The following is a 27,361-nucleotide window of genomic DNA, read 5'->3' as shown; positions in this document are numbered from 1 at the left end:
AATTCACAAATTCTGACAAAGAAACAGCTGAACAGCTAAAATTAAAAAAAAAGTAAAAAAAAAGAAAAAAATTGTGGAGTCTAGCTCAGAAGAAGAAGTGGAATGGATGGAAAGCGGAAGTAGTATAGACGACATTGATGATGAAAATGAAGGTATTATCGATAAAGATGATAGTGGCACTGAAAATGACAATAATGTTGAGTTAAGTCCTAGTGATTATATTTTGGCGTCATTTGAATCAATCAGCAAGAGAGGGACTGTTACATTCACTTTCACATATGTTAGCAAAATCATTAATGTCTTGCCCGAGAATGAATACCAAATTCAAGGCTTGCGGAGTATAGATGAAAGTTATTTAAATTTTAAACTTATACACACTGACATATCTGTCATCAACAAAACTGATATTGTCAGTAAACTACCAGATCCACAATTTATTTAAGACGGAAAGATATTGAAGATAGTTTTTCCAAATAAGATATATATTGTTATGATCTGCTTCTTATTAATTTTATATTAATTATTATTTATTTGATTAATTATTTAATTGTCACAAATCATACATAAAAATGAATAAAAAATCTCAGGGTGCCTTTTTATAATATCAAGAAAATGTCTAAATTATCTTACGTTATACTTATCTTCTCTCGTGGGTTCAGTATCTCTTAGTTGATCCTAATCGGGATAAAATAGGGAAAAGGAATAAGGCAAAATATAAAATAAACATACAGAATTGTCTTTTATTTATCAAAATCGATACTCTAAAAATCTATCAAATCTAAAACCTGTGGACAAAGATGTCCGAATGAAATTTCTACCATTTAAATTTATTCTAGTTATAAAAAAAACAATTTATCGGTTTGTTCCCGATGACTTTGGTACAACAAAATAAACAAAACCAAATTATGTATTCGCAAGATTAGCTATACTCCCTATTTACTTTCTGAAATATTGGAATTTTAATTCCTACGCTTTTTACTCAAAATTTTAGTTTCCGAACATAAAATATCTTTCACATAAGTTGACTGACCTTTTTCTTCACTCACTCTGATGTCTTCTCGTGACCCAAAACAGCTCTCCCTCGTTGACTATGTTAAAGGCTACTCATCAAAGCCCTCTCCGTTCTCCAGCTTCAAAACTATCAGCATACCAGCACCAATTCTCCAACAAGCCAGGCCTCTTTTGACCAGTACTCGATTCAAACAAAATTCCCAAAATTCCCTGCTCTCCTTCTCACAATAATACAGAATCAAAGAGGTATTTCGTCTCAATTTGATGTCTCTCGTTCCACTTTTCAGCACTATTCTCCACTATCAAACAACCACTGGTACTTTCTAACTATCTATCCACGAAAACGTCGAACTGCTCCTCAGCGATGCCAATAACATAAAGACTTCTTTTTCAAACTCACACAACATTCAAACCACTTTTCCCCTTCTAAATTGCCAAGAATCAGAAACATTTCTCTTTTCCATTCGACAAACAAACAGTCATTCTTTCAAAATTATTCCGGCCATCCTAATTACTTTCGGGGAACTCTACAACATTTACTCGGGGTGAAACAAAGATATTAAAATTCCAAACTTTCTTTTAAACCATTTTTCTAGAAAATGATAATTACCTCTACCTGTGGATTCTATAGTTCCCGTAATAAACAATCTTTTTCCATTTTAAACCTAAATACATCGTTCTTTTCACTTTAATTATTCACAAAAGTCTTTAATGGTTCATCGGAAAGCTCATAAAAAAAGAAATCCACTTACATCCAAACTAAATTCTAATAAATATTTACAGATCAATATACAGGGTGTATCAAATTTATGTGCCCGCGTTATTTAAAAAAAATTTAATTTAATTTTTATTTTGCCTTTGATTGATAAAATTGAAAACACAGTAATATACACGAGAAAAATCATGTGTTATACCTATTAAAAAATATAATGACTTTATTTTGTATTAAACTTATAATTAATAAATAAAAAAATCATACAATAAACGGTTATATTGTTTTTTTTTAAGATAATGATTAACTTCTTAGTGGCCATAAATAGGGTATGATGGCTATAAGTGGGGCTTTTGTGGCCATAAGTGGCAAAAGTTGCTATTTTATTTTAATATTTTTTTTCTTAAAATGGTTTATTTTTAACAGGCTGAAACTTTGAAGGCTGATTGGTAAGACACCACTAAGTCTAGGAATTTTTCCATCGTTTAATTTTAAAATTTGTTCAGTGTTTTATTCACTAAAATGAACAAAATTGCTTAATGTGGCCATAACCGGGGTCTCTACCCTAAAATATTTATAATTCTACATATTTATAATTTTTTAGGTCTCTTTTCTCATTCCTATTTTGTCGTGTGACAAAATCGAGAAAAAATTGGACGAACTAGCTCAGACCTGCGTCTACATCCAATCGAAGACAGGAGATCCTCATGCAAAAGATCTAGTGATTATGACCAAACTCCTGAACAGGAAATTCTCAGCAGCAGGATTTTTTGACATCAACCAACGTTTGTTACCTCAGCTCTTCTCTGGACTGATGACTTATCTGATCGTTATATTAAATTTTAATGTTGCTGTTTTTAAGAAGATCTAGAAAAAGTTAATTAGAGTCATTATCATTTTAAATAATGAATCATTCACCGTCATGTATTTTTGTGTAGAATGTAATGTTATTATGTAGGTTAATGATGTTTAATTTCGTTATAATATGTATATAGAACAGTAATAAATACAAAATAAAGCGTTTAATATTAATAAGAACATATTATTCTTCTTTCTATTTTGCCCTACTTGTTATTTACGATTTTTTTTTATTTCTTTTTAGTTTTTTTTTTGGACGAATTCTAGGCGCTAGGAATATATTCATATAAATTGAGGGAGCGTTTGATAAAACCAAATTCCCAACCATCACTCAACATCTCAATATCAGGAATGTCCCCTGGTGACGAGCGACGAATGTATATTCAATATTAGTCCAGGGCCCATTTGTTTTGAGATGGACGTTGAGAGGTGACTCAAATTTTTTTGCTTGAAATTGCTTGAAAATAACTCAAATAATAATATTTGAGTTATCATCCCTCTCAAAAAGGTCCGGAACATTGTTTAAATAATTAAAATGTAAAAAAATGAAGGAAAAATTCGATTTTTTTCTTCGTTTGTTGATTATAACTTTAAAAGTATTCATTTCCCAGAAAAGATGTACTAACATAAAAGTTGTGCAATTAAATTTCCTACAATATAGAATTAGTTAAAAGTTGAAAAAATAGTCACCCTTGTTGCAAAATAGCAATAATTGCGAAAAAAACCATACAAAAACAAGTATTCGCATTTTACGTTTTTCAACCATTTATGCTACACTTATGACCTTCATATTTCACCCAGAAAAACTTTATGATACAGTAAAACAATACTGTAAATTTCATTAAGATCGGTTCAATAGATTTTGGAAAATAAATTTTGCAATCCAGCTTTCGCAAAAACAATTCATTTTTTCAAAATATTACATAACTCAAAATAAAGCAGATAGCAAGTTGAAATTTTTTTTGCGTATAGAAGTGTACTGTACCTTTCATTTGCAATTTGCAAAATTAACATCGATTAACTACCACGGCGTCAGGAATTTTTTTAAATATACATTAATTATTGCTGCTACGCGCAGGACAGCGGTGTTCGATTCACATGAAGTTGATTTCCACCAAAATTTCTTCCAATCTTCATCTAATAAATTATATTCTTACTCTATATTTTGTTGTATTTTAATATTTTAATTCCACAAAAATCAAACTAATTTTATTATTGTTTGTGAAATATTGTTTAAACAATTGTATATGTTTAAAAATAATAAACTTTTATTCTCAAGTTAAAATATATGAACAAAGAAAGTTTTTGCTAAAAAAAGTGTTGTTTCAAAGGATAGAGTATGTGTTTTTATTTTGCAATAAACAAATTTATTTATTGAAGTTATACTTCTTTACCGGCGATAGAGGGTGATTTTTTTATATGTTAAAACCTATCAGCCCGGCGCATGCGCATTATAACTTTGTTCTGATTGGATGTTCAAATGACATGTCAAAAATTATCCGATATGGCAGCTGTAGGACAGCTGTGGTTTGGAGGTAAAGGTAAAGGTAAACAAATGTATAATATATTAGTTTTATTGTTGTGAGGACAGAAACAAAAAAGTTTATAATATTGTAGTGACTTTTAAATAGTTTTTAAAAGCAACAGGTACGTAATAATTGTTAATGTATCATGGGTATAAACCTACCTATTTGATCTGCCAAAATACATAGTATGTAATACTTTTATTTATATAATTTGATTACCATCAAAATTTCTATCAATATTCACCTAATATATTGTTTTTTTACTCTATGTTTTGTTGTATTTTTTCAATTCTAAATCATTTCAATTCAAAATTAAAATAATTTGATCAAATTTCAAAATATCTAAATATCAAAAGTTTAATCCGTTTAGTTAGTCGATCTTCGTAAATAATGACACATAGTGTCCGTGGCTAAGCGGAGAAGGCGAATGAATTCCAATACCAACCGCTCTTATCAGCGCTGGTTCGAGTCCCAATAGAAACTTTCTTTTTTGTTTTTTTTAATACATTTTATGATTGTAAGTATATTTATTATATAATTGTATTTTCAGAAATACGTATTTAGTTAAAAAAAATTTCGACAATTAATGTTCAGACATCATTTGTGGCTTGTTTAATGTGTTTGTGTGTGTTTTATTCTTTTATTATTTTAATTTTTGGCACTGTTCTAATAAAAATGTTTGAGAAGTAGTAAGTATAAATTAGTTTAATATTTAAACAAAATATAAATAACAAGTATATTAATTTCGTTTAAATCATATAATAGAAGTATAACTTCTTACGTGCGTACAAAGTACACACACATTTTTTTTTATATCGAAATGTAATAGAAATTAAAATGTATCAATAATTATCAAAGGTCATTGGAATGCCCAATCAGAGCAAACTATCCGGTGTACTGCGCGCAACACCAATAATTAATGTTTATTTAAAAAAATTCCTGACGCCGTGGTGGTTAATCGATTTTAGTTTTGTGAATTGCAACTGAAAGGTACAGTACATTTCTATAAGTAAAAAAAAATTCAACTTGCTATCTGCTTTATTTTCAGTCCTGTAACAGTTTTAAAAAATGAATTTTTTTTGCGAAAGCTGGATTGCAAAATTTATTTTGCAAAATCTATTGAACCGATCTTAATGAAACTTACAGTGTTATTTAACTGTATCATATAATTTTTCTGGGTGGAATTTGAAGATCCTAAGTTTAGCATAAATAGTTGAAAAACGTAAAATGCGAATACTTGTTTTTGTATAGTTTTTTCCCAATTATTGCTATTTTGCAACAAGGATGACTATTTTTTAAATTTTCAACCAACTCTATATTGTAGGAAATTTAATTACACAACTTTTATGTCAATACAACTTTTCTCGGAAATGAATACTCTTAAAGTTATAATCAAAAAACGAAAAAAAAATCGAATTTTTCCTTCATTTTTTGACATTTTGATTATTTAAACAATGTTCCGGACCTTTTTGAGAGGGAGGATAACTCAAATATTATTATTTGAGTTATTTTCAAGCAATTTCTGCAAAAAAATTTGAGTCACCTCTCAACGTCCAAATGTACTAATATTTTTACAGATGCGCCCTGGTCTATATGCTCTTCAATAGAACAATATGCGTAAATGTAGAAGACGTTTCGGTTAGAGGTATTATTGCGAGGTGATGTCCACAGAGTTTTAAACAATCTGGTTGATCAACTCAACAAGAACAGTTTATACACAATAGCCCGGAATGGGACGTTTCGATGCCGCCGGTTCATCGCCGGCCGTTTCGATGCCGCCGGTTCATCGCCAGTCCATTTCATCGCCGTCATATCTCGCATTTTCTAGAATTCTTAATTAATACTAAAAATAACTAATAATTGTAACTGTCGAAAATTCGGAAATATATCAGATAGGGATTAATTGACTGGCGATGAATCGGCCGGCATCGGCATCGAACTGGCGGCATCGAAACGGCGGCGATGAAACGTCCTAGACCCCAATAGCCTATGCACACGAGATAGCTCTTTTGCAAAGCGGTAAGTTTGAGAACGCATTATGTGGGTGGTTACAAGTTGTTCTCAGATTAATAGAATGGTGTAAGGAATGATGTAAGGAACACACTGGTTAACAACAGATTTGGATCATCAATAACTAGAACTTGTACATACTCTATCGCCGATGTCCCAACAGACCATGGCCTTCTCTTAGCAGATATAAAAATAAAAATCACTAATATAAGGAGACGCAAACCAGAACCAACAATAGACTATGCTAAACTTAAAGATGAGAATACCAGAAGAGAATTAAGTATGAAATTAAACAAAGAACTAACAAAGAATACAAAAGTAGAACTAGAAAGAGAAGTTAATTTGGATAACACATGGAGAGCCATAGAGAAAACAATGACGGATACAGTTAAAAAAGAATTAGGTTATAAACAAAAAATACAAAAGAAAAGTTGGATGACTGACGAAATTCTGGCAATGTTCGAAGAAAGAAGAAAACATAAAAACCAAGGGAACCGACACAAATATCGAGAACAACAACAACGCATAAGAAGAGAGATAAGAACGGCAAAAAATAAGTGGCTAAAGAAACAGTGTGAAACAATCTACATAAGAAACTAAAGGAGGTAGCTGGAATATACAGAAAAAAGAAGTTTTCTAACTTACAAAATGAACAAGGAAAAATGGCACAAGATGATAGAGAGAGGAAACTCATATGGGAAAAATACATCAAAAATCTCTTTGCAGACGAGAGGTCTGAGATAGAAGTCGTTTAGGAACAAGTGATAGATATTAACAACCTATCTGGTCCCGATATCACAAGTGAAGAAGAAATTAATAGAGCAATAAATACCTCGAAAGACGGGAAAGCAGTTGGACCTGATCAAATTTCTGTTGAGTTACTTAGATTGTTAGACGAAGAGGGAATTACGATACTCCAAAGATTTTTCAACCAAATCTATAAAAAAGGAAAATTCCCTGTCCAATGGCTTGTATCTACCTTTATCCCTTTGCCAAAAAAGAACAACGCAACAAAGTGTCAAGACCACCGACTGATAAGTCTGATGAGCCATTATTTAAAAATATTCCTCAAAGTTCTTCACTACAGAATCTCCACAAAATGCCATAAGGTTATTGGTTGCTCACAATTTGGATTTCGAAAAGGTCTGGGTACCAGGGAAGCACTAGTTGCAACCCAAGTGCTAGCTCAGAACTGCTACGATCAAAGGAAAGATGTAATGATGTGCTTTATAGATTATGAAAAAGCCTTCGATCGAGTACATCATAAACTCGTACATCTACTAAAACAACTCGACATATATCAAAAAGACATTCGTTGCATATAAGCTCTTTACTGGAATCAAACAGCTGTCGTCAAGGTGGACAATGAAACAAAGCAAGCTCAAAAAATTCGCAGAAATGTAAGACAGGGATGCATTCTCTTCCCACTACTGTTCAATTTATATTCAGAAAGTATCTTCCAGGAAGCTCTTGAGGAATGCGAAAGCCGCATCAAAGTAAATGGTACCTGGGTCAATAAAATACGATATGCGGATGACTCGGTCTTAATAGCAGACAATATAGAAGACCTCCAAAACCTTCTTAATAAAATTGGAGAGCATAGCGAGAACATGGGTTTTAGCATCAACATAAAAAAGACGAAGGTCCTTATAATCAGCCGTCAATTATGTCAACATCAAAATGCAAGACTAGCATATAGCAACCAAGATGTAGAGCGCGTAAGAAAGTTTAAGTACCTGGGAACCTGGCTATGTGAAGACTGGATGTCGGATATGGAAATTAAATGTCGCATAGAAAGGGCCAGAAGTGCATTCATAAAATTCAGAAACGTCTTTACGAACTCTGACTTTGACCTAAACCTAAGACTAAGATTCACAAAATGCTATATATGGTCGGTGCTCGTATATGGCATGGAAGGATGGACTTTAAAAATAAACACAATGAATAATCTAGAGGCATTTGAGATGTGGATCTATCGACGAATCCTTAAAGCACCCTGGACCGCAAGAATAACAAATGAATATATCCTGAGAAGAATTGGTACAGAACGACAACTGCTATGCACAAATAAACAGAGAAAAACGGCATACCTGGGGCACCTAGTTAGAAATGAAAGATACCAGTTTCTGCAAACCTTAATTGAAAGAAACATCGAAGGAAGAAGGGGAGTGGGCAGGAAGAAAATGTCATGGCTCCGTAATGTCAAACAATGGACAGGACTAAAAAACATAGAAGACCTAATACATACTGCAAGGGATAGAGAAAATGGTCAAACGTGATCGCGAACATCCATTAGTGGATTGCATAAGTAGAAGAAGAAGAAGGAACACTCACTGTCTATAAATCCAAAGAAGCAGAGATAGTCCTCTTGACCAGAAAAAAAAAGGATCACGGGTTTAATGTCTCAATGATTCTAAACTGCAGTCTAAACTTCTCCGAATAGGTGAAATACGTTGGTCTTACTCTTGACAGGAAGTTAACATGGAACTCCTATTTAGTTAGTAGAGTTAAAATTTAACTATATATTTAATATATTGTCTACGAACAGTGTTGGCGAACGGTCGATCGCACTTAGAGTGATCGCCTGAATCTACACTAATATCATTAGGTGAATGCTAACTTACGGAGCAAACCTTGCTAATGCCCTTGCTACGTGCAGGTCATGGAGGTGACTCAATTAAACCTACGATTGTCTTCGACAAACCCTACAAAGTCGAAACAAGACAACATAGGAAGCCAAATATGGCAAATGCGTATAGCAGTACTGGAGCTCATAGCATGGGCTCCAAAATGGAAGAAGGCTTAGGATGCGGGATATACTCCAGATCACTGAACCTTAGTATAAAGTGTAGTCGGTAAAACTATAATAATCTACACAGACAGCAGACAAGTCCTACTTACCCTGAATAGACCACGTGTCACATCAAGGTTAGTAATGGAGTGTCATCAGTCTCTAGCCCAAGTTTCGGATGGTAACAATATCATCCTGAGGTCGGTTAAAGAGCACAATGGAAATAAAGGTAATCGCATTGCTGACAAGCTAGCTAGGAAGGTACTAGGCCTAAGAATATTAGGGCCTGGTGATCTTATTGACCGGTCAACTAAAACAATCGTGGAAATTGCCAAATATCACGCCCAAACGCAAATCGTGAAAAGACGGGAAGAAGGGCCAATATGTAGACTTGCCAAGGTAACAATAAAGAACCTCGGTAAGTCAGCATCAGAAAAGTACTTGGAAATGACCAGGAAAAACCTATGCTTGACAGTTGATTTTTTAAATGGCCATTGTCAACTAAGCAAACAATTCCACACGATGGGTCTAGTAGACACACTTTTATGTAGATAGTGAAAAGCAGAGCATAGTGATTGTGTGACACACCTCCTTAAACAGGAGGTGACTGTAAAAAAAGTTTTTAGTCTCTCTTACAAAACTCATGAAAAAACAAATCGGAGGTATTGTCACATCAGCGTCTATATCCAGGGAATGTGTAAAAATTATACTGCGAATGTCCAAAGAACATTCGTAGACATTCATGGAATGTTCCAATAAGACATTCAGGGAATGTTTAAAATGCTGACAGAGGACTTTCCGGGACATTCAGGGGACTTTCCTGTGCTTTTGAGGACATTCCAGGAATGTTTTCAATGTTCTGTGTGTACTTTCTAGGAACATACATGGAATGTTTGGTGTTATTAGGAATTGCACTAGAAATTATAATCTATTTTCTAATTTACTAAAAGTGCGATCGTTTATGCACCTTTCCTAATTAAACAATATTAATGATATAAGAAATAACAAAGACAATGAAATTAATCAATAACGAATAACGCTGATAGACATTTTATCAGTTCTCGAAATTTCGATCGAAATGTACGGAAGGATAACAAATTTTGAAAGTGACACCAACTTTTTACAAGTCTTGTTTAAGCTGGGAGGCTATGCAGGTATTTTTCCTTTGGAAATTAAACACAAGTTTCTGAAATACTTTATTAGTATTGTGCTATTCGCTGTGTCCATACTAGTCCAGGGTAATAAGGTCTTTTCCATGAGACTTGAACAACCAAGGTACTGAAGCGTTTTTTCGACAGGTAATACCTATAAGAGCAAATTGTAACTATTTCCTGCGTAGAATCTGGCGGCCATTTTTATTTATAAACAATTAAATGTCAAAAATGACATTTTTCATTTTGTTTTTCAAATCAATGGAAAACAGGGAAACTTATGGTTTTTTTAATACAAATATCTTCGAGATTATGGAAAAAGCTTTAAAATGACGTATTACAAAGTTTGATATACTCATTTATTGTTAATACATGGTGTTTCATTGGGAAACGGAAATACTTTAATGGTGAATAGAGGTAACCGAGCCGGTCTAGATAAACTACATTTTTTGCCCTACCGACTTTTATATCTGAGTTACATGGTGTCTTTATCGATTTTGCTCATTTCTTTCCAAAGCGATAACTTTAGAACCACCCTGTATATTTTTTTAATATTCGGTAAACATATGTCTCATTCAAAACCCAAACGACCGACACACTAATCAGAAGAAAAATCCAGGTCCGGATTAACCAAAAATTATAAAGTAATTGTGACCTTAAAACAACACCCTGTATATTGAAATTTTGAAAATCTCTTTGCATATTTAAAAAGAACACAAAAACTAAATCTAATGGTTCGCTTCGATTTTTCGGCCAGATAATTTTTTGACTTTAAATTTGAAGTTATATTGAATTTTTAAAAAAATCAACATTAGAAATCAGGTATTATTAACTTATAATTATAAATTATTAAAGTTATTGAATAAATACTTATTTTAAAATAAATTTATTTATAAATGAACTTATTTACCACATTGGAAAGACCCAATTATTAATCACAAGAAAAATCCAGGTCTGGATTAACAAAAACATAAAGTAAATATGACCTTGAAACAATATCCTGTATATTGACGATTTCAAAATTTGTTTGCACATTTGAAAAGACCACAAAAATCTGAGTTTATCAGTTTACTTTGATTTTTTGTGCAAAAATTTATTAACTTTAATTTTGAAATTAAATTTATTCAAATTTTTAAGAGCCCCGAAGTTAGTAAGTAGGTATTTAAAGCACTTTTAATAATAAATCCAGGTCCGTATTAACAACCAAATACAAAGTAATTTTGACCTTAAAAAAACAACCTGTATATAGAAATTTTTAAAATACGTTTGCACACCTGAAGAGAACACGAAAAACTAAGTTTAATGTCCCGCTCTAATTTTTTGTGCAGACAATTTAATGACATTACTTTTGAAATTATATCGAAATTTTTATTATGAGTTCCCAGAGCTCTTAAAAATTTCGACATAATTTTAAAATTAAATTCAATAAATTGTCTGGCCAAAAACTTGAAGCGAACGATTAAACTTAGTTTTTTGTGCTCTTTTCATACCTATGTGCAAATGGATTTTGAAAATTTAAATATACAGGGTGTTGCTTCAAGGTTACAATTACTTTATATTGTTTTGTTAATCCGTCAATTGTCAATAAGACCAGAACAACACCCCTGCATCCTCAATCAGATGGGATGGTCGAGAGGATGAACCGAACGATGGGTAAACACTTGTCCAAAGGTGTACCTGAACATCAGCGAAATTGGGACCAACACATTCATTTATTCCTGATGGCCTACCGCTCGGCCGTGAATGAAACTACAGGTCAAACACCAACCTGCCTGATATTGGGTCGTGAAGTTCGTTTGCTCTGCGACCTAGAGTTTGGCTGCAGACCTTCAGAGGAACATGTTGCAGGTGAAGAATACGTCGACCGCCTGAAGTTACGAATGAACAACATTCATGAACTTGCCCGACAACACATCCAGATAGCCAGTGACAGAATGAAAGATTAATATGATTCTCGATGCAAGAATGAAAGCTTCGTAGTAGGTGATCTTGTCTGGCTTTATAATCCACAACGTCGTCGCGGCTTGTGTCCTAAACTGCAAAGACAATGGGAAGGTCCGTTGAAGTTAATAAGAAAATAAATGACGTAATATACAGAATTAAGAAGTTGCCAAACGGTAAACCAAAAGTTATTCACATAAATCGTCTTGCACCATATGCTGGCTCAAATGAAACAGAAGAAGCCCGAGTCCTCCAACAGGAGATGAAAGACGCCGCACAGCCAAGTTTTAATCAATTTAATACAAATTACGCAGCGAGAGAGTGCTAGATTCGGCGTGACCACAGAAGTTCAGCAAGATCTGTTTGGTGTTCCAGAAAACGTCTCTCTAGCTCACTATGTTGCCCAAAACCTCGAGATGACTAAAGGAATCTCGTCCGTATTCAATAGAAAGTTCGGCCGCCTGGACGAGTTAAGAAATCAGCAGCCTAAAATTGGAAGAGTACTGCGATTGGAAAATGGTCCTCGATTTTTGTTGTATATGGTGACCAGGAAGTCTTATACGAGCGCGTCAAGCTACGAGACCCTATAGCGTGCTCTAACTAATTTGAAGAAAATCGTGTGTAATTATGACATTAAAGATTTGGCTTTACCAAAAATAGGCCATGCAGTAGAAAATCTAGATTGGAAGATTGTGAGGAGCATGCTTGAAGTGATCTTCAGAGAAATTGGCGTACGAATACTGTGTGTTGCATGAACCCTAAGATGTCGTACCTTTTAAAGACAGTAGACTGTTATTTCTTCTTAAAGGGTGTATGCAGAGCTGGAGAGTCGTGTAGATTCCGCCATTCTGGGCCTTCATCTGGAGTTGCTGATCGGGACGATCAGATCTTAAGAGGGGAGCAATGTAGCAAAAGAATGAGTCACCGGCCGCAAGTAGTAGCTCCGAACGTTTCGATCTCGAGAACTTTCTGGCAGAATAACGATATACGTGGAATCGGAGGAGAAAAACGCGCGGTGGGTGGAAGGTCACACGATAGCCAGAGGTGGCTTAGCCTGGAATGATCGAGAATAACGGCTAGAGTATATAACGATACGGATTTTGTAAATAAGTTTAGTTTTTAATATAAATTCGATCTGTAACTTCTATAAACAAATTTGTATAAACGAACCGAGAGTAATATTTTAACTGTAATTACGTTACAATATCTTTTATGGGATATGGAATGTGTAAAAAGAAAAAGTTACATTATAGTAAATTGATTTTTGAATTCACTCAAAGTGCGACCATTCAATCACCTTTCCTAATTAAACAATAATAATAATGTAACAAATAACAACAACAAAGAAATTAATCAATAACTAATAGCGTCGATAAACATTTTATTAGTTCTCGAACGAAATGTACGGAAGGATAACGAATTTTGAAAGTGACACCAAATTTTTAGAAGTCTTGTTTAAGCTGGGAGGCTATGCAGGTATTTTTCCTTTGGAAATTAAACACCAGTTTCTGAAACATTTTGTTAGTATTTGTTAGACATAATGTCCATACTTGGGATTGTAGCTACACCCTTTAAAATAGAGGAAGAGGACACAACATCTCATTTTACAGCATTGATGATGTGTATGCACATTGTTATAGAAACTTGTGGTGTTGTGTTTATCATTTTATGTTTTTACAATATATTCGTATACAGAAGTACATGGAGAAATTTTTTCAAACACATGCAAAGCATTTATTGGCTTGAAATAAAAGAAAAGTCTTATATTAGATACTTTAGAGCTTCAATAATGTTTATAATGGGACCACTGTTCTTTGCTGTCTACAATGCATTAACAATAAATACTTGTTGTAAATGGTACCTACTAGCAAAATATTTAGTTTTAATTAAAATTAGTTGTGGAATCTATTTGTTTATTTTGTTTATCATTGAAACTTGCACAATGTTCTCGTTAAAATATGAGACACTGAACAAATATATACAATCTGAGGTGTTTGTTAATAAAAGTGATCCGATGTATAAAAAACACATAGAAAAGACCAAAAGATGCCTTTTAGTGATAAAACAAATTGTCGATTGGATTAATGAATGCACTGGAAATCTGGTAACTGTTGTGATATTGTTTTCATTTTTGAATATGCTGTCGATATTTACTTTTGGCTAGTACATGTTCCAAAATCTTGATTATTTAAACAGAATAATCCCCGAGCTTGCGTTTTTCGTAAACAGTTTTGTATATTTGGTAAGTTTTTGCTGTAGTTTTTATGGAATGTGTAAAAAGAAAAAGTTACATTATAGTAAATCGATTTTTTAATTCACTCAGAGTGCGACCATTCAAGCACCTTTCCTAATTAAACAATAATAATAATGTAACAAATAACAACGCAAAGAAATTAATCAATAACTAGTAGCGTCGATAAACGTTTTATTAGTTCTCGAACGAAATGTACGGAAAGATAACGAATTTTGAAAGTGACACCAACTTTTTACAAGTATTGTTTAAGCTGGGAGGCTATGCAGGTATTTTTCCTTTGGAAATTAAACACAAGTTTCTGAAATACTTTATTAGTATTGTGCTATTCGCTGTGTCCATACTTGGGATTGTAGCTACACCCTTTAAAATAGAGGAAGAGGTTACAACATCTCATTTTACAGCATTGATGATGTGTATGTACATTGTTATAGAAACTTGTTGTGTTGTGTTTATCATTTTATGTTTTTACAATATATTCGTATACAGAAATACATGGAGCAATTTTTTCAAACACGTGCAAAGCATTTATTGGCTTGAAATAAAAGAAAAGTCTTGTATTAGATACTTTAGTGCTTCAATAATGTTTATAATGGGACCACTGTTCTTTGCTGTCTACAATGCATTAACAATAAATACTTGTTGTAAATGGTACCTACTAGCAAAATATTTAGTTTTAATTAAAATTAGTTGTGGAATCTATTTGTTTATTTTGTTTATCGTTGAAACTTGCACAATGTTGTCGTTAAAATATGAGACACTGAACAAATATATACAATCTAAGGTATTTGTAAATAAAAGTGATCCGATGTATAAAAAACACATAGAAAAGACCAAGAGATGCCTTTTAGTGATAAAACAAATTGTCGATTGCATTAATGAATGCACTGGAAATCTGGTAACTGTTGTGATCTTGTTTTCATTTTTGAATATGCTGTCGATATTTACTTTTGGCTTGTACATGTTCCAAAATCTTGATTATTTAAAAAGAATAATCCCCGAGCTTGCGTTTTTCGTAAACAGTTTTGTATATTTGGTAAGTTTTTGATGTAGTTTTTATGGAAGGTAGAATGAAAGATTACGTTATTGGTGAAGGCCGAAAGTCCCTGAGAACTTCTATAATGTTTATCGTAATAAGTTACAGGGGTGAAAACTTAAGAGAAAATTTAGTGTGATATTTAATTTAAAATATCTCATTCAAAATAAACTTTTTATTTATTCTAAGGGACTCTCGGCCCTCGGTAATAATATAGTCTTTCATTCTGCGTTTAAATTTTGCAAAAATATTTTTTGGTTTTTTCAGGATTCGAAAAAAATGAACACAATGTCAGTGGTAATATTTCCAAATCTATCTTTGTCATACAACGCACTCAGTCGAATAGAATATTGTCAGCATACTGTCAGTCAGAGAGTGACAGTGACAATTTTAAATATTTGACATGGCATCGAGTTACGCCACTGGATTCTGCAGATTCTAGGATACTAGAATCTGCGCAATAATACCTTATAAATAGAGGGACTTTCATATCATAAGAACTTTTTGCTACTTGTATTCAACTTTTGCTTAACTTAGTTCAGTTTGTTTAACACTTCTGTTGTTTCACATTTTTGATTTATATTTTGAAAATAAAATACTTTTTTAAAAACTCCTTCTCGAACATCAAATACATAATTGGCGCAGTCAGTAGGATACGTGCGGGATCGGAAAAGACAATTTTACGCATACAGTGATAGAACTTTTTCGGTCTTTGGTGTTTTACATCGCAGCGCGTATCGAAAGAATCTCTACCCTACAGTGGTATCCAGCGAGAAGCAGAGTTCCAAAAGAAGCAAAAGTTCGGAGAAGAGAACCAGGTGCTCCAGATAACTGTAAGTGCCTTTCCTTTTCGCCTTTCTTTTCATATCTTTGTGAAGAAATATAGATTAATTTTTGAATTTTGAAAAAGAATACATTTTTGATACATTTCTGATACATTTTTGATATATTTATATACTGTTGCAAGTACTGAATTTTATTGAATAATTTTTTGAAATATTTGAAAAATATTTATATTGCATATATATTTTTATTTATTTACATACGTATTATTTTGTTAGATATTTTGAATTTGAATTTATATTTTATCTGACAATATGGCTACTGCAGCTCAAGCTCAAACTCAAACTCCCCTTAATTGGAATTTTCTCAAATCAAAACTAAAAAATATTAGACCCTACGGCGGAAATTCTAATAATCTAAACAAATTTATCTCAAGATGCGATGAATTAATGCGAACATATACTGTATATAAGGATGCAGATTTAAATAAACATATTTTGGAATGCATACAGGATAAACTAGTTGGCAAAGCAGAAACACTAGTAGGAAATCGCATGGAATTAACTACATGGGATAGTATAAAGAAAGCATTACAACAATGCTTCGCAGATAGACGTGATTTAGACTGTTTAATGCAAGAACTAACACGAACAAAACCATATAAAAATGAAAGCCTCCATAATTTTGGAACAAGGATACAACTCTTAAGAAGTAATGTAGCTCAAAGAATAAGTAACGATACTAGTATAGAACTTGCAGATAAAGTATGCCAAATTAACCATTGCGACAAGATCGCACTAAACACTTTTATTGCGGGATGTACAGGTGTGCTTAAAAATAAATGCACCTTAAGAAACCAAATTCTCTTGAAGATGCCATTGCATATGTCGATGAGTTTCATAATTTTGAAAATTTTTATGGACATTCCTGTAATAATTTTCCAAAAAATAATCATAATTTTAAGCCACACAATTCTTTTAATCAATCTAGCAGGCAAACTCAGCCTAACAACTATTATCGACCCCTAAGTTCGAACCCCACACATCAATACCAAACAAATCCAAACTTTACTTATCAAAATCAAAACCCTTTCAATTCTAATTATTTTAATCGTAATCAAGGTTATCAAAACCAAAATCCTTCAGGACCCAGACATTTTGAAAATCATTCCACATCTCAGAATCGTTCCACAAATTTTCGACCAGAAAGTAATGTCTTCAGGCCCAACCGAATTTCTAGTGATAGGTTGCCTAAGCCACAACCGATGGAAATAGCATCCAGAAATACATTAAATTCAAACTCTAGATCACATTCTGATAGATACAATAATTATCGAAAAAATTATTTCCCAAGAAGAATTCCTGATACTATAGCTGAAGAGCTATACACAAATAATTATCAAAACGAAAATATTAATTCAAGAGAACCTCAACACGGTAGTCAATTTGACTATTTTAGAAATCCTGAGTATGATGATGATCAAAATTTTTATATGGAAGCATTGGCAAGAAAACCGTCAACAGAAATATATTTCAATAATCCCCTACCATATATTGAAGTAGGAAATCCAAAAATAAAATTATTGATTGATACCGGTAGTGCCAGGTCCTTTCTACCACCAAGTATTGCAAAAAAATATTTTCCTAATTGCATCTACCAGTCAAATGTAGATATAAAAACTGTTCTTGATACTAAGACTATTAAATATCAAGCCGAAATACCAGCATTTCCAGAATTCGGAAGTGACTTTTATATCAATTATATCCTATACGATTTTCACGAATATTTTGATGGAATCTTAGGATTAGAAGATATGATGAGAATGAATTTAGTTATAGATTTAACTAATAAACTAATTTATAACAACAATGATACCGATTAATTTATATCATCACAAAATGACGAGTAATAATATAAGAGAAGAAATGTATAATAATGAGAACAGAAGATACAATAAAAATCAACATAGAAGAAATAATGGAAATAAAAGCAGAACATATAGAGGGTATAATAATTATAATGGAAGAATATATAATCAAAATTATGGTAAATATAACGATAATGGAAGAAGATATTATAATAATAATAATGATAGAAGGTATAATGGAAATAAAAGAAGAATATATAGGCGATATAACAAAAATACGAGAAGAACATATAGAAGATATAATGAAAATAAAAGAAACATATATAAGCATGAAAATTTTCTAGACCAAACTTCAAGAAATATCATTGCAACGAAGAATACGAAGCCATAAGTAAATTATGTAATAAGGACAGATATTGTTTATACAAACTCGGAACGCCCTAGGTTTTACGATTAAAATAAAGCATAAAATAGATTTAACTAATGATACCCCATTTTATACAAGAAACTATAAATATCCAGAAGTTTATAAGAAAGAAGTTAGCAGACAAATAAACGACATATTAAAAATGGAATAATACAAGAACCTAACTCACGATTAGTGAGATGGCGGTTACAACTCGAAGAATTTGATTATACAATTAAATACCAAAAAGGAACCCTTAACAAAGTTGCGGATTGTCTTTCCCGAATAGACACCGACAATGAAATAAATGTACTAGAATCTGAATCTTTGTGTGTAAATCTAGATGACATAGATGAAATAATACAAAAATAGATAGAAAACTTATCAATTCCAAATCAAGAAAATACCGATCAATTATTTGATCCAAATGAACTTTATTTACCTGAGCTAAGTAATGAAGACATTTCTGAAACATTAAAAGACAAATATGAACAAGAAAAAAGGATAAACGTAATATCTGATGTACAAATTAGACCTCCAGATATTAATCAAAGTGGAAACGAAGATAGCGAAGGAAATACAGTACATACTTCAGCCGAAAATCCAATTCTTAGCATACCAATAACAGATCGAGCCTTGAACTTATACAAGAACCAAATTTTACTAACTTATGGAGAAATTAACGAAATAAAAACTAAAAGAGAAAAGATATTCGACAATACAAGACTATTTGATATCTTATCCCAAAAAAATTTACAAAAAGGAGTAATAAATTTTGTAAAAGATTATATAGACCCAAGAAAATTATACGCCTTGTATTTTAGAGCACTGCTATCACCTGAAACATTTGTAGTTTCATTACAAAATTATTTTAAAAATTCTGCATTTAAATTTGTACACTGTACAAAAATATTAGATGATATTGAGACTACCGACGAACAAAAAGAAAAACTCAATTATTATCATGTTTATAAAAAAGGACATCGTGGCATGAATGAGCTAAAAATGTCATTAAGTTCACGATACTACTGGCCCAATATGTCAGAAGATATAGAACAATATGTCAATAATTGTGAAGTTTGTTTAAAAAATAAATATGATAGAAACCCACCAGTCATTAAATTTAATCTTACGCCAACGGCTTCTAAGCCATTTGATCATATTCACATGGATGTATTTAGAATATCCAATACACCATTTCTTACAATAATCGACACATTTTCTCGATACGGACAAGCATATCAAATTCCCAGCATTAGTGGAATTGCAATAGTCGATGGTTTATTAAATTATATCACACATCATGGATTACCCTATAAAATAACAACTGACTCCGGCACTGAATTCAAAAATTATGACTTAGAAGATTTTTGCAAATTACATAAAATAGAATTACATTTTACCACTCCTAAAAATAGTAATTCGAATTCTCCGGTAGAACGCTTTCATTCTTCCTTAATAGAACATTTTAGATGCCTTAAAGAAACAAATAAAGACATGTCAGTTGAACAATTAATGAAACATTGTATATTATCATATAATAATTCCATTCATTCTGTAACTAAATTTACGCCGTTCGAAATTATAAAAGGGCATATAAATAACCCAGATCCATTTGATAACAATGATCATCTTATTTTATCACAATATGTGCAAAATCATAAAGAACAATGCAAAATATTATACGGGAAAATACATGAAAGAAATGCCAACGTGAAAAGTCAGCAAATAGATAAACGCAATTTATCGAGGTCAGAACCTGGTGAATACACAAATCAAGAAAAAGCCTATATTAAAAGTGGAAGCCGTAGCAAGGCACTTCCTAAGTTTAAACAAACAACTATTCTTAAAGACGATAAGCTGACATTACAGAATAATAAAGGAGTTTATCACAAAAGCACAGCTCGCAAACCAAGATCTAATAGAAAAAACTTTTTGCAGGTTCAACAAAATGAAGACGATAATCGTGTTGACTCTGATACAAGTGATATACCGGACGTCTCAGCAGGTTAAAGGAGATGACATCGATATCAATATAACGCCCCTTGAAAACCTTTTACTCCCAATTAAATTAGGCACATGTAGATTAATTTATAGTAAACATACATTTATCCATTATATTAACTTAAACGAAATAGTTAGGCAAGTAGAATCTCTTAAAGATAATTATCAAATAATAAAAAATAGTTTAGTAAAAGTTAATGCCTCAAATCCTATTTCATACCATGGATTGGCAGAAAACATGTTAGAAAGAACAGAAGTTTTAATTAATACATTAGACAAAAAAATTAGAAAATATCTATCCCCATATTCGATCAAAAAGAGGCCTAATTGATGGCATAGGTAAAGTTAATAAATATTTATTTGGAAACTTAGATTCAGATGACGGAGATAGATATGATAAAGCGATAGAAGTCCTGGAAAATAATCAGAAACATATTATCCATGAGACGAACTTACAAATATCTTTGTATAAAAAACTAATCGATCACTACAACAAATCTTTATCGACACTTTGCCAAAACCAAGAAAAACTGCAACGTAACTTACAGAAATTCCAATTAGAAATCCAAAACACTATAAATAGTTTAGGAAATTGTATTACTTTTCAAGGTACCATAAGTCAGATAAATTTAGATTGTCAAAATATGATATATTTTATTGAGAATTTAGCAAACGGAATTATGTTTTTAAAATTAAACTTATTGCATAGTTCAATTATCTCAAGTAAAGAAATTCAAGATATGATTGAATATTTGCACAGTATTTATCAACCTTCTCAAATCCCAAAATTTACAAATATTTTAACATATTACATGCTATTAGGGACACAAGTAACTTTTTCAAGTTCAAAACTGATCTTTGCTACTCACATTCCTATCCTAAAACCAAAAGTCCTTGATTTTTATCATATATACCCAATAATCCAAAAGAACAAAATGTATACTCCCACATACCCTTATTTGGCACGAACCTCCGACGAAATGCACCTAGAAAAAGACGAATGCCCAATTTTAGAAGAAATATATTATTGTAAAGAAGACACCATACTACAAGACAATTGTACTTTACGTTTCCTCAATGGTCAAAGTTCAACCCAATGTTTTACCACAGAAGTCACTCTTCAAGAATCCATTATCGAACAAGTAACCAATAATGAAGTATTGATAATGACATCCACATCTGAACGAGTCCAATCAAAGTGCAAGAGAGACCAAATTTTCGAAGTCCACAGTCCATCTCTCATCAGTATACCAGAAAATTGTGAAGTGACAATCAATCAATTGAAATTCAATAATAATATCAAAATACACAGAGGGAAAGCTCTAATTTTAACAAAAATAAAATATTTTTCTACAGAAAATCTACGAAAATTCCAAAACCATAATATTACCAAAATTGATTTTGAAAATCTTTACGCAATTAATAATATGGCAAAACAATTAGTACCAATAAGAGGAACAAATACTACACTGCATACAACTCCATTAGTGACAACCTCAGTCATAGCAGTTATCCTAATCCTGATAATTCTATATATTATTAAACAAAGAAGACCAAAGCAACGGAACGAGAATGAAATAGAATTACAAGAAGATTCCGGCTTTGAAGAAGAAGATCCAGCAACCAGCATCCCAAAAATAACTCCATTATTTTTCGGACTCAGTGAGGGAGGAGTTACGCCACTGGATTCTGCAGATTCTAGGATACTAGAATCTGCGCAATAATACCTTATAAATAGAGGGACTTTCATATCATAAGAACTTTTTGCTACTTGTATTCAACTTTTGCTTAACTTAGTTCAGTTTGTTTAACACTTCTGTTGTTTCACATTTTTGATTTATATTTTGAAAATAAAATACTTTTTTAAAAACTCCTTCTCGAACATCAAATACATAATTATCGGGAATATTTTAAGTTGTTGATTAAATAATATTGATATACCCTATTCCTCGAACATACGCCTGTTTTGGATTACTTCGACAACGAATATTTTACTGTGCAAAATAAGAAGAACGAAAGTAAATTGCAAATTACATTATTGTTTATTGGAATAATTATGAGCGCCATTTACTTTCGTACTTCTTATGTTGCACAGTAAAATATTCGTTGTCGAAATAATCCAAAACAGGCGTATGTTCGTGGAATGGCTATGGTGTATTTGATAAATAATTGCTTTAAGACGTGAACTTAATAAAAAGTTATTTATTGTATTATTTGTAGAAGATACCATTCAACATAACCTCACTTACAAGTGAGGTTGTTGTTTATTTTTGCTCCATGTTAATTTTGAGTTTTAATTAAATAAAATGAACCAATAGTGGATACTGAAGTTAGAAAAGCTGTCTGGAAGTACTTGTTAGTGAATGAATAAATAACTGATGGTTTTGCACATTGTGATTTCATAAAGTGAGGTTAACCATGCCTTTAGATTTGTGTGAAATATGCAATCACTCCATTAATGGTGAGGAGAAACCTTTATACTGCGATTGCTGCCGGGTTGTGTTCCACTTGTCAGAAGGATGTTCTGGCCTTTCCAGCTCAGAAGTGAGGGCTGTGGCGTTACAAAAAAGGAACCTTATATATCTTTGTGTGGAATGTCGTACTGCTTTTAAGTCAGCGCTCATGGTGGTCAGAAAAGTCCAGGAACTCCAGCAAGAGGTGGCTGGCCTTAAAAAAGAGATCAAGCAGTTAAAATCTTCCCCAATGCTAAATACAGAGGAAGTACTTTACGAGGCCCATGAACGATTTGTACGCTCTAAAAACCTTATGGTGTATAATGTTCAAGAGTCTATAGATACAAAGATAGAAGATAAAATAACATATGATACCAATATAGCAATAGATATCTTTAAGAAGTTGGGATGTGAGAATGACAAGAGTGCAATAGTCAAAGTTGTCCGTGTAGGGAAAAAGAATGATGGGAAGAAAAGACCACTTAAGATTATTTGCAACAACTCTGAAGTTATACATAAAGCTCTTCGTTCTAGAAAGAAGCTACAAATGGAGTCATGTTCCTACAAAATAGCGTATGATTACACAAAAATGCAACAGGATGCATACAAAGCGGTTAAAGAGGAGCTAACACAGAGAAATAATGAAGGTGAGGATTTGATCATAAAATATATTAAAGGCGTCCCTTCCTTAACACCCAAAAGGCAGATTACCCAGGAAAACTTTTAACCACCCCATTAACAATATGAAATAGCAATAATTATGAAACATCATATTAGTAAATATGTGACTAACTTCATCCCAATGTCAGACAGAGTAGTTTTAATGCAGCTGAATGCTAAACCTGTAAATATAAATATTATCCAAGTTTATGCTCCCACTACAGATGCAGATGAGCAGAAAATGGAAGAATTCTACCATCAAATAGAAGAAGTGCTAAAAACAACAAAGAAAAACGAAACAAGAGTAATTATGGGAGACTTTAACGCTAAAGTTGGACAAAAGATGACACAAAACATCACCGGAAAGTTCGGCTTGGGAGAGAGAAATCAAAGAGGTGAGCGTCTAATAGAATTCTGCCAAGAAATTGACTTCGTCATTACAAATACCTGGTTTCAACTTCCAGAAAGGCGTCTCTACACGTGGAAATCCCCTCAAGATGGACATCAAGTAAAATAGTACGGAATCAAATAGACTACATCCTAATAAACCATCGATTTCGGAACAATATTAAAGATGTAAGAACTTACCCCGGCGCCGACATAAAGTCAAATCATAATTTACTCTGCTCCAAAATACAAATTAAATTAAAGAAACTAACAAAGTCAACTAAGCCTAGTAAGATATATCTCGACCCCCTTAAAAACACCCAAGCGCGCGAACACATAGCACAGCAGATAAACAGTAAAATGCACAGAATATCAAATATACCAAACGAAAACAGAACTATTAACGAATGTTGGTACGATATTCAAAACTCGATTTTAGAGGACGTAAGGGAATCTTTAAAAACACATACAATGTTGGCAAAAAATGAATGGATGAACCAAGAAATTCTAGACTTGATGGAAGTTCGACGAAAATACAAAAATAGAAATATTATCAAATACCGTGAAATTAACAAACTCATAAAAAGAAAAATTAAACAGGCCAAAGAATCCTGGCTCGAGAATTCATGTAAAGAAATAGAAGACCTCCAAAAAAAGCATTACAGTTTCAACCTCCACAAGAAACTTAAATATACCTCCGGAATTAGAAAACAGAAAAATGCTCACGTACTTAAAACCGCAGACGGAAAAATTTGTGATCACGAACAACAGTGCAAAGAATGGGAGAGACACATCAGTGACCTTTTTGACGATGCTTCTCGAGAAAATGCTCCAAATACTACCTGTGACAACCAATTAGACAGAGGTCCCAGTATACTGAAGTCAGAAGTCATAAAAGCAATACAACAAGCCAAAAACAATAAAGCACCTGGACCAGATCAAATCCCTGTTGAGCTACTTAAACTTTTGGATGAGGAAAACATTACCTACTTGACTACTTTCTTTAACAAAATTTACAACGAAGGAAAAATACCAGATGATTGGTTGGAGTCACTGTTTATAACATTACCAAAGAAAAGCAGGCCCACCAAATGCAGCGATTTTAGACTAATCAGTTTGATGAGTCACACACTTAAGATACTTTTACGTATTATACAAAACCGAGTATTCCTTCTGTGCGAAACTAGAATGGGTAATAAGCAATTTGGATTTAGAAATGGTCTAGGAACTAGAGAAGCACTATTTTGTATGCGCGTTCTATTACAAAAAAGTTGTGAATTCCGAAAGAACGTTTATGTTTGTTTCATCGACTTCGAGAAGGCATTCGACAGAGTACAACATGATACACTTTTCGATGGCCTGCAGACAGCAAGACTTGACCACTACGATATTAGACTGCTGAAATACTTATATTACAATCAAGTAGCCTCTATCCAAATTGGAGACAGTCGTACTGAAAAACTGCCGATAAAACGTGGAGTACGACAAGGTTGTGTTTTATCACCCACCCTTTTTAATCTGTACTCTGAAGAAATCTTTAGGGAGGCTTTGGATGACAGATAAGAGGGAGTAAGGCTAGGCGGAGAAGTAATTAACAATATTAGATACGCTGACGATACAGCCATTCTTGCTGAAAATTTACAAGATCTTCAGACACTACTAAATCTAGTCAGTGAAGCAAGCTATCGGAGAGGCCTTAAAATCAACATTTTAAAAACAAAGTGGATGGCAGTTGGAAAGATTAATATAGATCAAGGTCAGCTTTCTCTTGATGGAGAGGAGTTAGAACGGGTAAATCATTTCAAGTACCTTGGCAGCTGGTTAAATGTAAATTGTGACTCTGATGAAGAGATAATAACTAGGATCGAAATATCACGGAAGGCTTTTATGACCTGGCTGGAAACCAGTTTTATGTAATAGAAACCTGTCGATGAATATTCGAAAGAAGGTGCTGAAATGTTATGTATGGTCTATCCTATTGTATGGTTGTGAGGCATGGACGTTAAAAACCACAATGCTAAACAAAATAGAAGCATTCGAATTGTGGTGCTATCGACGAATCCTAAAGATATCGTGGGTTTCGCACACTTCCAATGAAGATGTTCTTCAAATGATGAATTCGGAACGTCTGCTCATAAGCATCATAAAGAGGAGAAAAACAGAATACTTCGGCCATATAATTAGAGGACCTAAATACCATCTGCTTCGCCTTATAATACAAGGAAAAGTGGAGGGAAAGAGATGGATTGGTCGAAAGAAACTTTCATTCAAGAAACAAATATATTTTTATATTTTTGGAGATTATAATCTTCCCGAAGCTATATGGTCAAACGATGAATATGGTTTGCAGATTATGTGTCCTGGAACTTCTTCAGCTATCCATATTGCCCAAACTTTTGGTTTTCTTCAGTTATTTCAAAGGATAAGTATTCCTAACAGCAGAAATATTTTCTTGGATCTTATGTTCACAAACGATAAGTGTTGAGGTATTGTTAGGAAATGACTCTATTCTAAACAGCAGTTTACATCATGCTAGTTATGAGTGTAGTTTAAGAAATATTCACAAAAAACAGGTAGATGACAGCCTCTTCTGCCAGGATCTGTACTATGATTTCAATAACGCCAATTATGTGGGTTTAAATAATTTTTTAGCTGGAATTAACTGGGAGCAGTGTTTGTCTCGTCTTGATTTAGATTTAGCTGTTGATTACTTCTATGAAATTTTAGCTGTTGGTATTGCTTCATTTGTACCTGTGAAAAAATACCAAACCAGTACTTATCCTAGGTGGTTTTCAAGGGAACTAAGACAGCTTATTTCTCAAAAAAGGAGAGCACACTACACCTATACTCAGTCCAGATCTCAGGCTGACCTCAATATTTTTACTAGACTGCGTTCAGAATGCAAAAAAGTTCGGGAAGTTTGTTGGTCTCAGTATATCTCATTGATGGATATAGAATTCAAATCAAATCCTAGATACTTTTGGAGGTACATAAAGGACTTAAAAACCAACCTTTCTCTTCCCCAAACAATAATATACGGCGAGGATAAAGCAAATGATGGGCAAGAGATTGTTGATTTGTTCAAAAAGTACTTCCAAACAGTGTACACCCCAAGTAACCCAGAGAACAAACTAGACCTTGGTACACCCACAAATATTTACCAAAACTATAAGTTTTCGGATATTTCTACAAAAGAAATATACGAAAAAATATCTCTTTTACCTAGTAAAAATACCCTTGGTCCCGACGGTGTTCGAAGTAGCCTGTTAAAATATTGTGTATGTACCCTTGTGGTTCCACTAAGTTTATTATTTAATAAGTCTTTAAGATCCTCAATTTTTCCTGAAAAATGGAAGGATAGTTTTATCACGCCCATCTTTAAAAGTGGGAACAAAAACGATGTTACGAACTACAGGAGTGTATGCATTCAATCATCACTTCCAAAATTGTTTGACAGTATTATCAGCGACCAATTAAACTGGATGTGTCGTGGGCTAATAAATAAGAATCAGCA

Source organism: Diabrotica virgifera, chromosome 9 (assembly GCF_917563875.1).
Source record: "Diabrotica virgifera virgifera chromosome 9, PGI_DIABVI_V3a".
Classification (NCBI taxonomy): Eukaryota; Metazoa; Arthropoda; class Insecta; order Coleoptera; family Chrysomelidae; genus Diabrotica; species Diabrotica virgifera.
This window is presented reverse-complemented; position numbering follows the sequence as displayed.